Source organism: Sminthopsis crassicaudata, chromosome 3, assembly GCF_048593235.1.
Source record: "Sminthopsis crassicaudata isolate SCR6 chromosome 3, ASM4859323v1, whole genome shotgun sequence".
Taxonomy (NCBI): domain Eukaryota; kingdom Metazoa; phylum Chordata; class Mammalia; order Dasyuromorphia; family Dasyuridae; genus Sminthopsis; species Sminthopsis crassicaudata.
This window is the reverse complement of record NC_133619.1, coordinates 251,145,388-251,160,930: the sequence shown is the minus strand read 5'-3', so window position 1 is coordinate 251,160,930 and position 15,543 is coordinate 251,145,388.

Sequence of the window (15,543 nt, the reverse complement as noted above, 5' to 3'; positions counted from 1 at the left end):
ATGACTAGTGAGTGTGAATAAAAGGAACCAAAAAATCCTTGAGAAGCTCTGTTGGAAGCACTTGGAGAGAAAAGAATTACCTTACAACAAAAAAAGTCTGCTAATTTTCATGTTACAGTGGATGATTAGACACAGACCAAGTCCAAGCTCTTCCATTTGTCATATATGTTACCATAGTAAGGTTTCCCAAGTACTCTGAGGTTTAATTCTTTGTCTATGAAGTGGAAATAACATAATTTGTTATGAGGATCAAAGTACTTTTTAAAATTACAAAACACTATAAAAATAAGTTATTATTATCCCCCTTAGAAATAAATAATTGCTTCTTATCTTTCTTTAAATGTCAGTGCTTACTACAGTGCCTGGCACATTATGGGTACTGTTCAGTAGTGCCCAACTTTTTGTAACCCTATTTGCAGTTTTCTTGGCAAATATTCTGGAATGTTTGCTATTTGCTTCTCTAGATCATTTTACAGATGAGGAAACTGAGTTAAGCTGTGTTAAGTGACTCAGAGGCCACATTTGAATTCAGGTCTTCCTCTAGCCACTTGACCACTAGCCACCCACCTGGCACATAGTATGTGCTTTTTAAAGGCTTGTCAACTGAATTATCATTCAATCAATACATAGAAGAACAATATTTTTTTTTTCTGCCAAAAGGATGACAGGAAATTCGCTGTTAATTCCTTTTTTCTAATGCAGTTTGCTAAAAGATATCTGACAAAATTTGTCATGCTCAGTAGACTACAAAGATAATCAAAGGCTTAAGACTGAGCCTTGGGGAACATGAAAAGGAAAAGGAGGGAACAAGAATAATGAAGAAAGATTAGTCAGAAAGGAAAAAGAATCTAGATTAACTCAGTATTACATGGGCCAAGGGACACAGTCTTTAGAAGTCAGAGGTGTTCAGTAGTGTTGAATGCTGCACAGAAATCAAAGTGGATAAACTTACATAGGAATACTGGATTTTAGGATCATATCATTGAGACAGAGCACTGGTCTTGGACTTGGGAAGACGTGAATTCAAATTCTCCTTAGACTTATGACCCTAGCAACTCTCACCTGGAACATGGGAATTATAATAATTCCTATTTCCCTGGTTTGTTGTGAGAAAAAAATTGAGGTCATACTTGTGAAATGCTTTGTAAACTTTAAATCATCACATAAATAATGGTTTTTATATTATCATCATCATCATCGTTATCATTATTATTATTATTTGTATTCCGTTATTGTACTGAACCTTATTCTTTTTTATAAATTAATCATCAAATGTTTCACAGGCTGCTCTGACTGGTATTTATATTTTCATTTATAATTAGAAATTTTAAACATCCTCCTTTTTTAATATAACTTATAAAACTACTTATTAGGAATATATTTATATTTCCTTTGGGTTCATAATAACTTGGGCAACAACTAGGGGTTTTTTAATTAAAAATTAGAAGTGCTTTTCAAAAAAAAAAAAAATGGCCAAGTGCATGAATGCATTCTTTTATTTAATTTCTCCCTCTTTTTTTTTTTTTAAACAGAATTTTCTTTCAGTGTCAAGTTTCATGGCTATTGTGAAAATTCAGGAAATAATATATGTTTAATTATCTAAGACCTTTGTTTTTTTTCTGTGTTCTCTTGCTGTTACCTTTTCTCTCTCTAATTAATGCTTCTAAGAGAAGGTGGGCTGAGTCACTGAGAAGAGGTAAAACTCAACCAGTAAATTTGGCTCCTTGCTGATGATAATAATAGTAAGCCTAAGATTAAAAAAAGAAAAACCTAATGGAAATTCCTAGAATCAGAACTTTGCCAAAGTTCCTTAATATAATGAATTAAAAATCTCAGCCCATAACTTAAATTTGAGGCAGCTTTTAGATGAACACTAACCCTAATTTGTTCTAAATTGACCATTTTCTAAAATCAAAGCTAGGCTGCTTTGGAAAGGAAAGAAAAAAAAGGAAGGAGGGAAGGAGGGAAGGAAGGAAGGAGGGAGGGGAAGGAAGGAAGGAAGAAAATTTTATTGGCTTGTCTAACACCACCTAGTGGCTAAACTCTATAGCAGATTAAATTGCACAATCCCTGACTACTTGCTTTAAAACCATCAATTCCTAAATTCAAAAGCCAGGTCAAGGTTTTGTCCTTGGCTTTAAAGTAAATTGCTGGAAGCTGAATCCTCACTATAATATTTCACTATAATTTTTTTGAGGTGGACGTTAGAAGGGGTACAGAATAGGAAGGATACATGGACATAAGTATAAAGAATTAGAAGTCTATCCCAGTCTCAGCCTCTAAATTTTCTACTTTTTCAATTCCTGGCTTTTAAACGTTTGCTATGTGAGGGCAACACAATTTTGAATGTAATCATAATAAATTACACATATACCACCAATTTATGTAAACAAATAAATTAGAGTACCACCAAAGTAATGAAAAATACTGAATTAAAATTCTGTTTTTCAAGATAAATTATGTGGCTCTTTGGTATTTGCATAAAGCTAAGGAATATTGCTTTTTTGTGATACTATACTTTCAAATCCCAAGACAACAGAAAATTGACAATAGGATAATATGATAAAAATTCATTAAAACAAGAATAAATTGAAGATTTTCTTTTAAAGGCATAAAACAAACCAAAGTAGAATACTTTGTAATAAAGTTGCCCAAAGGCACACACTTAAAATAAATTTAATTACATTTTAATTACATCCATTTTAGTCTGTCAATTTTTTTCCATTGCTTCTATTTTGAATCAGTACAAGAACATTTGTCCTCTAAATCAATGATGAGTTTTTTAGGTCATATAGCTGATTTTTAAGGTACAGTCTGCCAAATAAATAGTTGCTGAAATAAGAATGGACCTCAAAAAAAAAAGCTATCCCAGAGCTATAGAAAGAATTCCTGATTTAATAAGCCACAATTATTGGTCATTTACATGGGGAATTTACTACTTACAAAGATAACCTACTCTTATTTTCCCTAGAAAGCTTTTCTTGAAAATTCAATCAAAATGCCTTCATTGATACTTATTGTTATCCATCCCTACACTAGAGGAGGTCAGTAAAAGGGTCCCTGGCCTACAAAGCACTCATAATCTAGCTGAGATCAGACAAACATAAATAAAATCATTAGAAAGATATAAGGCCAAATAGTACACAGTAGTCCATTAGCAAGTGCTTATTGATTGATTAGTAGCATGACAATATAAATTGTCCACATTTATTAAGCTCTTACAGTTTGTAAAGTATTATTCTAGAGGCTAGTAAGAATAGTATTTTGGTCTCCTACAATTAAAGAACTGGAAGAGCTCTCCATTAGAGAGCATAATTATATATTGAAATATTAAAAACATTAGTGCATATATACCTCATTGGAATCAGGAACACTGACTATAATTAATTGATGTGGCAAAAGGTAAAGATCATTAGAGTCAAGTCTTCTAACATCTTCTAAACTTCCTAAAGAAATGAGTCTGCTAATTAACCTTTAATATTCATTTTCTTATCTAAAATTAAGATACTTATACTGGTTACAACAATTCACGGGGATTTTACAAGTCTGCTGCAACAAATCACAAACTGTCTTCTCATTTGCACAATTCGTGTCAAAAACATGGGTTCAGTGCAGAGTGGGTGTAGTAAATAGAGCACCAGCCCCTGGGAGTCAGGAGGACCTGAGTTCAAATGCAACCATAGAAATTTACTAGTTGTAAATTAGTCACTGAGCAAGTCATTTAACCCCCAAATGTCCTCCAAAAATAAATAACAATAATAAAAAATATTAGTAGTAAAAACTCTTGGCCTAAATGCCAATACACAGATATCCACAGTTTAGGCAAGAAACAAAAGGAACTAGATATTCTGACATAATTTGACCTCATAGAATTCATTGAGACTTGATATAATGAAGATCATAATGATATTCTGATTAAATTATCTTACTCAAAAGAAACAGATTAGGCAAAGTGAAAGAAGGTAACCTAGTGTATTAAAAATGCTTACGTAATAACAAACAAGAACCAGAGAAGGAAAACACGACAGAGAATATTTAAATAAAGGCTAAGAGAGGGAGAAATTAAAATGAGTTGGTCACTGGAGTATATTACAGATTACCTGGATGGAAAGAAAAAATCATAGAGGAATTTGAAAAACAGATTGGCACAGAGGCAAGATATAATGATAGCAACAGGAGGCTTCAATTATCCAAGTTTCTCTCCCTGCCACAAGCAGAGCAGCTAATAACTTCCTGATTTGCCTTAGTGATTATCTCATCCTTCAAAATATAGAGGAATCACAAGGGGAAAATTCATTTCTAGATCTGATTCTCATTTACAGGGAGGAATTTTATAATGGCTAAAGTGCTGCACTCAGAGTCAAAAAGACCAAATTCAAATCTTGTCTTTGATACTGTGTGACTATCTGAATGGAAATGACTATTCAATTCTAGAATTTTTGATATACGAGGGAAATCCAAGCATAGTCTAACATGCACTCTAGATTTGGATGGAGAAAACAGATTTCAGAAGGTACAGAGGAATGATCGGATTCCATGAAGTAAACTGTTTCAGGAAAAATGATTCTCAACAAAGGAATTCGAAAAACATAAAGGGCTTACGGTTTAACAGTTTGAGAGAGTCTCCAAAATAGAGGGCAACCAGGGACACTGAAGGGCCTTAGGTCCATGTCATATGAAGATCAGTTGAAGGATCTGGACATGTTTATTGTGTAGAAAACTCATTCTCTTTGACCCTAAAGAAAAGAATTTAGAGCAATGGGTGGGCTCAATATCAGGAAAAACTTCTAAATAATTAGAATGGTTTCCTCTCCATCTTATTTTACAGATAAGGAAACTGAGGTAAACAGGGTTAAATGATTTGCCAGGGACACACAATTGGCGTCTGAAGCCAGATTTGAATTCAAGAAGATGAGACTTCCTAGTCCCAGACACTCTATCCACTGCATTCCTTAGTTGCCCTTCACTTCAAATACTTGAAGAAAACAATTATATCCCCATCCTTTCTCTTCTACTCCACCAGAAACAATCCTCTAATCTAAACATTCTCAGTTCCTTCAACCTATCTTTATGTTACAGTATTATCTGAAGTTCTTGTTCACCCCAATCTTGTTATATTCTGATTTGGCAATGTTGATCCTAAAATATAGCCAGAACTTCACTGAAGAGATTTTATGATGTTCTAAAGCTTGGAACAAGCTCCCTTCCATTTGGACTTTATACAGGACACCCTTTGTGACACTGGTTAACATTTTTGGTGAGCAAACATTTTCATTGATACTGATTACAATGAATTTTTTTAAAAATGTAATTTTATAGTTCCAATGATCAAGTTATCCTCATATAATCTTATTTGGAAAATATTATAGCTTCTTAGAGAATATTTAAAACTCCACTGCTTTTTCTGAGTCAAATTATTTTGTAATCAGCAAAGTCTTTATATGTTTGATGTCTCAACTAATTCTGTGACTACAAAGAACTACAAAGGCTATCCCTTTCCTATTTACATTTTCATCAAGGAAACCCTTACTAAATGCTCTCAAAGATTTCAATCATTCATTCACTTACTAAACATAATCATCCCCTACACCCTCCTTTTTTAGAGATGTAAAAATGAATACTTCAGACAGTGATCTCCTTGAGAGTAGCCTTTGCCTTTGCCTTTTCTCTAGAGATTAGCACAATGCTAATACATGTAGTAGTCTTGGATCTTTAGTTAATCTTCTCAGTCATATTTTTCTTCTTTTTGTTTGGGGATGCTATACATAATTTTTACTATTCTTTTGAGTTTTTTTTTTTCTTTTGAATCTTTATATTTGGCAAATTTTCTGTTCATGGATTAGATTAGGTACAATTGTTCTTCCCAAATTTCTGGAATATCAGTTTCAATTACTCTTTTAGAATACCAGTGTCTGAAATACTAATGGAATCACCACCCTTTTAATAATGAGATTAGAGAACTTAAAAAAAAGAAAAAGAAAGAAAGAAAAGAAAAGAAAGAAAGAAAGAAAGAAAGAAAGAAAGAAAGAAAGAAAGAAAGAAAGAAAGAAAGAAAGAAAGAAAGAAAGAAAGAAAGAAAGAAAGAAAGAAAGAAAGAAAGAAAGAAGAAGAAAGAAAGAAAGAAAGAAAGAAAGAAAGAAAGAAAGAAAGAAAAGAAGAAAGAAGGAAAGAAAAGAAGGAAGGAAGGAAGGAAGGAAGGAAGGAAGGAAGGAAGGAAGGAAGGAAGGAAGGAAGGAAGGAAGGAAGGAAGGAAGGAAGGAAGGAAGGAAGGAAGGAAGGAAGAAGGAAGGAAGAAGGAAGGAAGAAGGAAGGAAGAAGGAAAGAAAGAAAGAATTGCTGACACAACCACATCTTTTCATCTCTGGCTGTTGCCCTATTTTCATCTCTTGGAAATGAACTGGCTTAGTTGGGTCTTACCAAGAGCTTTCTGAAGGCTTATTCTTGCTTAGCTGCTTTTTAGTGTTTTCTGTAATTATGCTGGTTATTATCTTCCACTATCTTACTCCATGAGATCTGACAAATTTACTCTGATCTCACTATTCTTGACTACTATATTTTTATTTTTTTATTTTACTTTTAATTTATGGAATAAAAAAAGTTTTTCATAATATACTATATTTTTAAATATATACAAATTGCTATCCCTTTTAAATATTCACCAAAGTTATCATGTAAATTTCTTTTTTTCTTTTTTTTTTCCCTCCCTTTCACTGCACGCCCACCCATATCCCTGGCCTAGTGATGGCCACCATTATACACAAATAGGAATAAAAATATAAAACTATTCTATATATACTTCTATTTATCAGTTCTTTTGCTGGATTCAAATAGCACCTTTCTTCAGAGGCTCTTTATGGTTAATTTGAGTAGTTGTAATAGTTAAAATCAGTTTGTCATTTAAAATACTTCTTAAAACAATATTCCTATTATTGCATACAATGTTTTATTGGTTTTATTCATTTTATTTTTCATTATTTCATGCAAATGTTTTCCATGTTTTTTAAGATCATTGAGCTAATCATTTCTTATACCTCAACAGTACTTTATCAGACTCATATACCACAACTTGTTCAGCCATTCCCCAAATCATGGGCATCTTTGTAATTTCCAGTTCTTTGCCACCACAAAGAGAGCTGCTATAAACATTTTAGATAATATAGGTTCTTTTCTTTTTTTCCCCTAATCATCTTTTGAAATAGACCTAAAAGTGGTATTGCTGGGTCAAAGGATATAAGCCACTTAATAACTCTTTCAGCATAATTCCAGTTTGTTCTCCAAAATTAGATCACTTTACAATTCCATCAACAATGAATGTGTCCCAATGTTTCCATATCCCTTCCAACAATTGATGCTTTCCACTTCAATCATTTTAGCCAATCTAGTAAGTGTAAAATGATATCTAAAGATTGTTTTAATTTGCATTTCTTTAATCAATAATGATTTAATGCATTTTTTCATAGGACTATAAATTGTTTTGATTTCTTCACTGGAAAACTGCCTGTTAATATCCTTTCATCATTTTTCAATTGGGAAACGACTTGTATTTTTATAGATTTGACAGAGTTCTTTACATATTTTAGATGAGACCTTTACTTAACAAATTATCTAAATTTTTTTTTCACTTTTCTGCTTTCCTTCTTTTTTTTTCTTTCTTTTTCTTTTCCTTTTTAAAATAATATATTGTTTACAAGAAACATTGAAAAATGAGAAATAAACAGAGTTAAAAGGGAGGATTGAAGTAGAATTCATTATGTTTTAGCTGATGCAAAGAAGGTAGGGGTAGCAATTATGATCTCACAAAATTATGAATAAAATAGATTTAATTAAAAGAGATAAGCAGAGTAACTATATTTTGACAAAACGTACCATAGACAATGAAGAAATATCAATATGAAGAATATATCTACCAAATACTATAGCATCCAAATTTTAAAAAATTAAGTGAATTACAGGTGGAAATTGAAAGAAGCAAGGGAAGTAAATAGAATTTTAGATAAGCTAGAGGTGAGAAATGAAAAACTAAAAGAAATACTTTTTTGTACCTTTACAAAGATTGACCATACATTAGTGCATAAAATTTTTTATTGAAAAGTGGAAATATTAAAATTATCCTTTCAGATCATAATGAAATAAAAATATTTAATAAGGAATCACAGAAACATGGATTTAAAACTATTTGGACATTAAACAACCTAATTTTAAAGAATGAATAGGTTAATGAACAATAGAAATAATGATTTCATTAAAGAAAATGACAATAATGAGATGACATATCAAAACTTATGGGAAACAGCAAATGCAGTGATTGGAGGAAAATTGATATCTCTAGGTGCCTATATCAATAAAGTAAAGAAAAAGCAGACTAATGAATTAAAATAGGAAAACCAGAAAGATAGCAAATTTAAAATCCCCAAACTAGAATTCCTGAAAATTAAAAGTATAATTAATATAACTGAGAGTAAAACATCCATTGAGTTAATAAAACTAGGAGTTGATTTTATGAAAAAATAACTACAATAGGTAATTTTGAAACAACTTAAATGATAAATTAGATAATAGATAAAGTAGACAATTAAAATAGATAAAATAGGTTAATTTGATTTTTAAATAAAGAGAAAACCAAGTCACAAGTATCAAAAATGAAGTGTAAATATACCAGAAAAGAACATGAAATTAAAGCAATTATAAGGAGTTATTTTGTCCAAATATATACCAATTAATTTAACAATTTAAATGAAATTTATTTACAAAATTATTTACAAAAACATAAATTCTCTAGATTAGCAGAAGAGAAATAGAATACCTAAGTAGGTCTATTTTATTTTATTGCTTTTTTTTCCCTGAGGCAATTGGGGTTAAGTGACTTGCCCAGGTCACATAGCTAGGAAGTGTTAAGTGTCTGAGATCAGATTTTAATTCAGGTCCTTCTGAATTCAGGGCTGGTCTGCACCACTTAGTGCAAAGATCCTTGTCATTGTTAGCCCAAGTCTAGCATTTCCAAAGCTAAATTTATATATTAATCTATAAAACCTGTCTCCTTTTTACAAATTTTCCATTTGTCCCTTTCCTCCCAGTCACTTGGGCTCAGTGCCTTGTAATCCCTCTTATCCATTATCATGATGTTCTACTAAAACTTCTAAATGAATTTCATGTTGTCATTTCCTCACGATTCCCATTTCAAGTACCTTAATCTATATCTCTCTATCACATTTTATGAAATCTCATAATCTGTTCAGACTAGTTTCCTTGACTCCCATCTCTCCCCACTTCTAGTCTATCCTAAGTGCTTTCTGACTCAAAATTTTCCTAAACATTTTTATTCATATCTCTTTCCTAATTAGCTGTCTATTGTCTGATGCATTAAAACTAAACTATTCTGTCTGCTTATATCTTCCCTTCTCTGGTCAAACCATTCTCCCCCCATGCTATCCCGACTCCCATACAATCAGCATGCCTTACACATATTAGATGTGCATTAATGGTTTCTGATTAGCAGTTGTGTGCTTTTGCTCACACTGTTTTACAAATTTCTTCAAGACATTATAATTATATTCAAAATCTTTATTTTTACTCATTTCCCATTTTTCAGATTTAGCCCATTTTAATTTGATTGGGTTAGAACTATTGTAACTGTAATGCAGTATCTTCTTTTTTTTATCTTTTCTACTAATTTGTTATACATTTTGACACTTTCTCTAATCAAGTGATTTAACTACACACGTCTAATTCATGATTCCCATATTTATTATCAATTATTTCCTACCTTAAAATTAATTTAATTTAATGAGATTGGTAGGCACTAGTTGCATTCAACATCATCCAATTTTCTTTTAGAAAATAGTAGTCATGATATACAGATTGGAACTTCTGAGTCATTTAAAAAATTCAATTCATTTCTTAATCACAAATATTTTCCACACATTTTCCACTATTTTATACTGTATTCATCTTTGCACAGAAGTAACCAAGTATATATTTGTATATGTTTGACTTGGCTTATACTAGGAATTTTTAACCTGGAGTTAAATAGATTTCAAGGATTCGTGAACTTAAATGAGGGGAAAAAAAACTTAATGGAAACTTAGCATTTCCCTTAAAATTAAAAACATTATTCTCAAAAGAGATTCATAGGCTTTACCCTACTGCCAAAGAGGCCCAGGATACAAACAAAAAAAGGTTAAGAGTCATTGGTTTACAGAATTTTATCAGGATTTATGTAGTCATTCTACTACTTCATTCCTAGATAGACATTGATGCAGATTTCTTGGAATCTTTATAGTAGTCATTTATTTAAAACCCTGCAAGACAAGATGACTAAGTGTCCTATAAAATTATGGCACTTGTTTCCTTTTAGCATAAATTAAAACCAATTCCATGTACTCCTTCATTTACCATTCTGAGCAAAGCTTGAGAGCCATTTTTCCATTTGACTACAACTTCTGCCCTCATCTATTAACAAATGTGTCATCTGGAAAATGAGTTGGAAAAGGAAATAGCAAACCACTCCAGTATCTCTGCCAAGAAAACCTCAAATGGGGTCATGAAGACTCAGAAACAACTGAACAACAACAACAATATTAATGTGTGTTAGGTCAGTTGCATGACATTCTGTAGCCCTAACCTGGTTTCTATCAGGACCTCAATAAGTGATAATGCTTACAAAACAGTAAACAATAGACATTTGTTGATCATTAGAATGAGAAAGGAATTTAGAAAACATTTAGTCCAATTTTCTGTTTTTGTATAAGTTGTATTCCGGATCAATGACTTGCCAAGGTCACACAATATATTAACAACATAACCAGAGTTAAAATTCAAATATCCTAACTCTTAAGTTGATGTCCTATCCATGTATATCACATTGCCAGTTACAAATTCTCAGATATTGGCTGTTTATTTAGGGACATGCTAAGTTTTCTATGAATGTATTCAGTTGGTCTATTAAGTTTAACAAAGGGCATTCTGATGTACTGGGACAAGAGAAGACCTAAAAATTCTTCTGATTTCCCTTGATAACATGTTAGTTGATGTCTAAACACAATATACAAGCATGAAATACACACACACACACACACACACACACACATTTCTACCAACAAATCCTGATACAAAAACTGATTTTGTCTAAAGATAATGCAGTGAATGGAAGGCCTTAAGTCAGAAAGATATCAGTTCAAATTCAGCCTCAGACAATTCTATAGCTGGATGACCTTAGGTAAGTAATTAAATTCTGTCTCTATTTCCTTCCTCATATGAAAAATGAGCTGGAGAAGGAAATGGCAAACCAATCTGCTATCTTTGCCAAGAAGACTCCAACTGGGAGTCACTAAGAACAGGAAACAACTAAAATGAGTAAACAGCAACATAACAAGCTTGACTTCAACAAACTCCCGTTTTATATTTGGTCTCTTTTTGAAAAGTGAAACATAATTTTAAGTTTTCCTTAAAAGCCACAAAGTTAATGGTGTGTGATTGATTTGGGCACCAATGTGTTAGGCAAATTCCCATGGGAAATCCCCTACTAACCTGTGTAAAGAATGAAACATCAATTTAATGTTAACCAAATCTTTTCCATGGTCATTTCTATATAAACCATAGCCTCAGACAAACCAAGTATAATCTAAAATTTACTTCCTATATGGATAGCAATAACTATCTAACTTTATAGAAAATGTAAACAGAAAAAATTATATTCCACACTATCATTGATTCCATTAAAATACATATTCATATGCATATGTATGTGTATATGTATGTATGTATTAGACAATGGGGAGTACATCAATATGGAAGTTGGTGAGTGTAAGCCAATAATGGGACAATTGTAGGGGAAATTAGGTCTGTTTAGCATAAGCTATACAACTCTAAAATCATTAGGAGCAGATTGTATATGAGTCAGAATTCACTTTCAATACAAATTTTCCCCTAAGTCATTTGTTTACTGTTTGGAGAACAAAAAAAAATATTCATTAACTCCAAAAGTTCATTCTCATAAGGTTTTTAGTTGCCAAGAATATAACTTGGCAGAATATTATCAGGCTGTGCTAAGGCAAATTAAGAAAATATTTAAAGGGAAATCCAAAAGGGTACTATATTCTCAAGTTCAGAAGACTTAAACTACTTATTTCCTCTAGCCATCTGATACTATTTTTCTCTTATGATCATCCAAACATAATAATAGGCAGAACATGTTTTGTATACTATGATGCATGTCTTCCTCTTTCTGACTGAATTTTTTCATCTCATCTCCTGAACCTTCTAAGAAGTGAATTTTTTTAAAAAATAATTTGAACTTCCAATGCTGCTAGATAATCCAACACACTATTTCATGTTCCACAATCTGCTTTTTTTTCATTACCAGCTTAATCTCTTGCTTGAACCACTAAGCAGAACTTGTAGTCAAATCTGACATCAGTAATTATTAGGGGGAGAGAGAGTGAAACTGGCCCATTATATATTATATTATTATATAATAATGTAAGATTTTGGGAAGTGAATCTTATCAGATTTTTAGGAAGTGTTGTATCACTCAAAAAACCAAACAACTAAGAAGAATCTCTTCAAAAAATAACCAAGAAGAAACTAATGAAAAAAAGAGTATCCTATTTATAATCATCTTTATTATAATATATATTATAACATATAATATAATATATAATGGGAATATATAATATTCAATTGAATACAGGATCCCCAAAGGATATGTGGCCTGACCTGTTCATCTATAGATGAAAAAATTGAGGTTCACAAGGGTTTAAGGGACTTGCTTGAAATCAAACAGGTATTACTCATCCATGAGTGAATTTGTTTGTATCTAGTTTCAAGAACTTGTACTATGCAAATTATTACAAATGGAAATACATAGCAGAAAGCCAAAGCTCCATTATTTCACAATTAGGATGCTGAAACTTAATAACATAACATAACATAACAACATAACGTAACATAACATAACATAAAACAACATTCAGGTTAAAAATTTCTCTAGCCACAGGATCACAGAATTGGAAGGAATTTCAAAGGGCATCTAGGAGGAAAAAGAATCTATAATATCCCTCACAAATAGTCATACAAACTCCATTTGAAGATCTCCAGTAATGGAAAACTCACTACCATTTCCAAAACTAAATTCATTTCTTCAAGAATCAAGTTCCCTAAAAGAGTCAGTCAATAAGCTCTGGCATTTTTCAGGAGAATACAGGCTTATAAGTCAAAATTCCTATTTACCTGATGTAAAACATAGAAGATCACATTATAAATAAATTAGAAAAGCAAGAAATTGCCTTTATAATCTATGGATAACAGAGGAGTTGATAACTAAACAAGAGACAAAGTATCAGAGTAGATAAAATAAAAATTTTTGATTACATAAAATTAAAAGGAATTTATGCAAATAAAACTTGGGGGAGGATTCAACCCACTTTGTTGCACAGAACTGAATTATAGGAATAGAATAATGAAATTCTAATTAGATGTGTGAAAAGGAGGATATATCTGGAGCTTAAGGATTCAGGAGTCAGATGATTATATTATTTTCAAGAACAAATAAAGCAACCAATGTGACAATTACATTAGACTTAAAAAAAAAATGAGACAGTAACTTTTTAGAAGCTTCAGGGCTTTTGTTGTTTGTTTTTCTAGTCTGTTCTCCTTTGCATCTAAGAAATACTTTCATGGATCAATTAATTTGATGTTTAACTATAAACAGACTGTTGTCAATAAGCCTACTGGAAGAAGTAGAGATAACTTTTCAAATCTTCCACCTGTTAATGAGCCTGCCACATTCCAAATATGTCAAGGAATCAGGACTCCTAGGATATTTAGACCTTGGAAATAGAATACATTAAAGTCAACCCTCTGTTACTGTCCCAAAACAAAGATATACTTTTGCTACAGAAAGGCAGGTATTTAACAGGGACTAAAATCATGTGTATTATCAGAGAAAAGAATAACACAGTAATAAGCATAAAGCTATAAAAATTATTCCTAAGTTGAAAAAAGGAGCCTTAATTATAATCCTAAAGATAGAAAGCATCTTTTTATTCCTAGAAACAAGATGTTATGAAATTATCTCTCCTAAGCCTGGTTGGACATATTTGAATACAGTGCTACTCATGGGAAGAATAAAATCTAAAAAGCAAAACCTCCACTTGTCAAATCAGCAAAGCTATGGCAGACAACAAAATGAGTCTTCTAATTTCTTCATGACAGCCCTGAAGAGAAAGAAAGGAAAAAACAGGGCCAAGAGATTACAGCTTTTTCATTGCCAGCCAGAAGAGTACAAAATCAAGGATAAACATTCCAGAAAACCTGGAAGATGCTCCATCTACACCTTTTATTACATCAAGTCACATAATTTAAAGTACAATGCCTTCCTATTAGTATCCAAGGTCATCCTCACCTTCTAAGACTGGGACAAAAGTCCAAATACAGTCTAAGATCTATCATTGAAGGAATCATTCTGAAAAGAATGGCTCAACCTCTTAGTGCCTCAGGCAACTATCTATAAAACTATCAGTATACTACTCTATATCTTCAGGTCTACCATCTGACACTATTTTAAGAAGAATTTGCTTTAACAGGTGGTCCTTTTGATGCTTTAGGAATAAAGCTCTCTTGGACCCACTTTTTTTTAATTAATTTTTACCAAATTTCTGTTGCATAATGAAAAGTACAATAAGGTTTCATTGAAGAAGATATTTGCAAATTTTTAAAGCATAAAACATATATAATTAGGCATGTCTCAAAACCACCTCCACTAGAATATGTGCATATGAGGAAAATTTTTCTGTGATAGATTGTAAATCAAGAAGTTATGTTGATGGTCAGAAGGATCATTACTTTTCTGTGTAACAGATAATGTAAAAATTGTAATCGTGTTATACAAATTAGGTGCAGAGGAATAGATACAGTTGCATTAGAGGGAGGACGGGGAGGGCTTGTAGTTCTGAAAACTTGCTCACATTGGGAATGGATTCAATAGGCAACACTACATATATATCATGAAGGGTACAGTTCCCTCCAAAATATATAAAGACATAAGGGGGAAGTGATGGGCAGATGGGGAAGTAAAGGGTGAGGGAAGAAGACAAGGGAGGGATCCTTAGGTGGGGGAAAATTTAAGTAATAGCTAGGCAAGTAACAGAGCAGAATTTAATTAAAGAGTCAACAAGTGAAAAAATATCAATTGCTCATGGGTAAGCAGAAAATTGACATTTCTGCCTAAACTGATCTATTTATTCAGTGCCATATCAATCAAACTGCCAGAAAAGTATTTTTCAGAACTAGAAAAAATAATAACGAAATTCATCTGGAAGAAAAAAAGGTAAGACTATCAAGGGAATTAATGAAGAAAAAAATACAAAGGATGGTGGCTTAGCAGTATCAAGCCTAAAAACTATGTTAAAAAGTAGCAGTCAATAAAACCATTTGCTACTAGCTAAGAAACAGAGTGGTGGATCAGTGGAATAGATTAGAAACACACAACAAAATAATTAAGGTTGAGAGTAATCTAGTATTTGATAAATCCCCAAATTCCAGCTT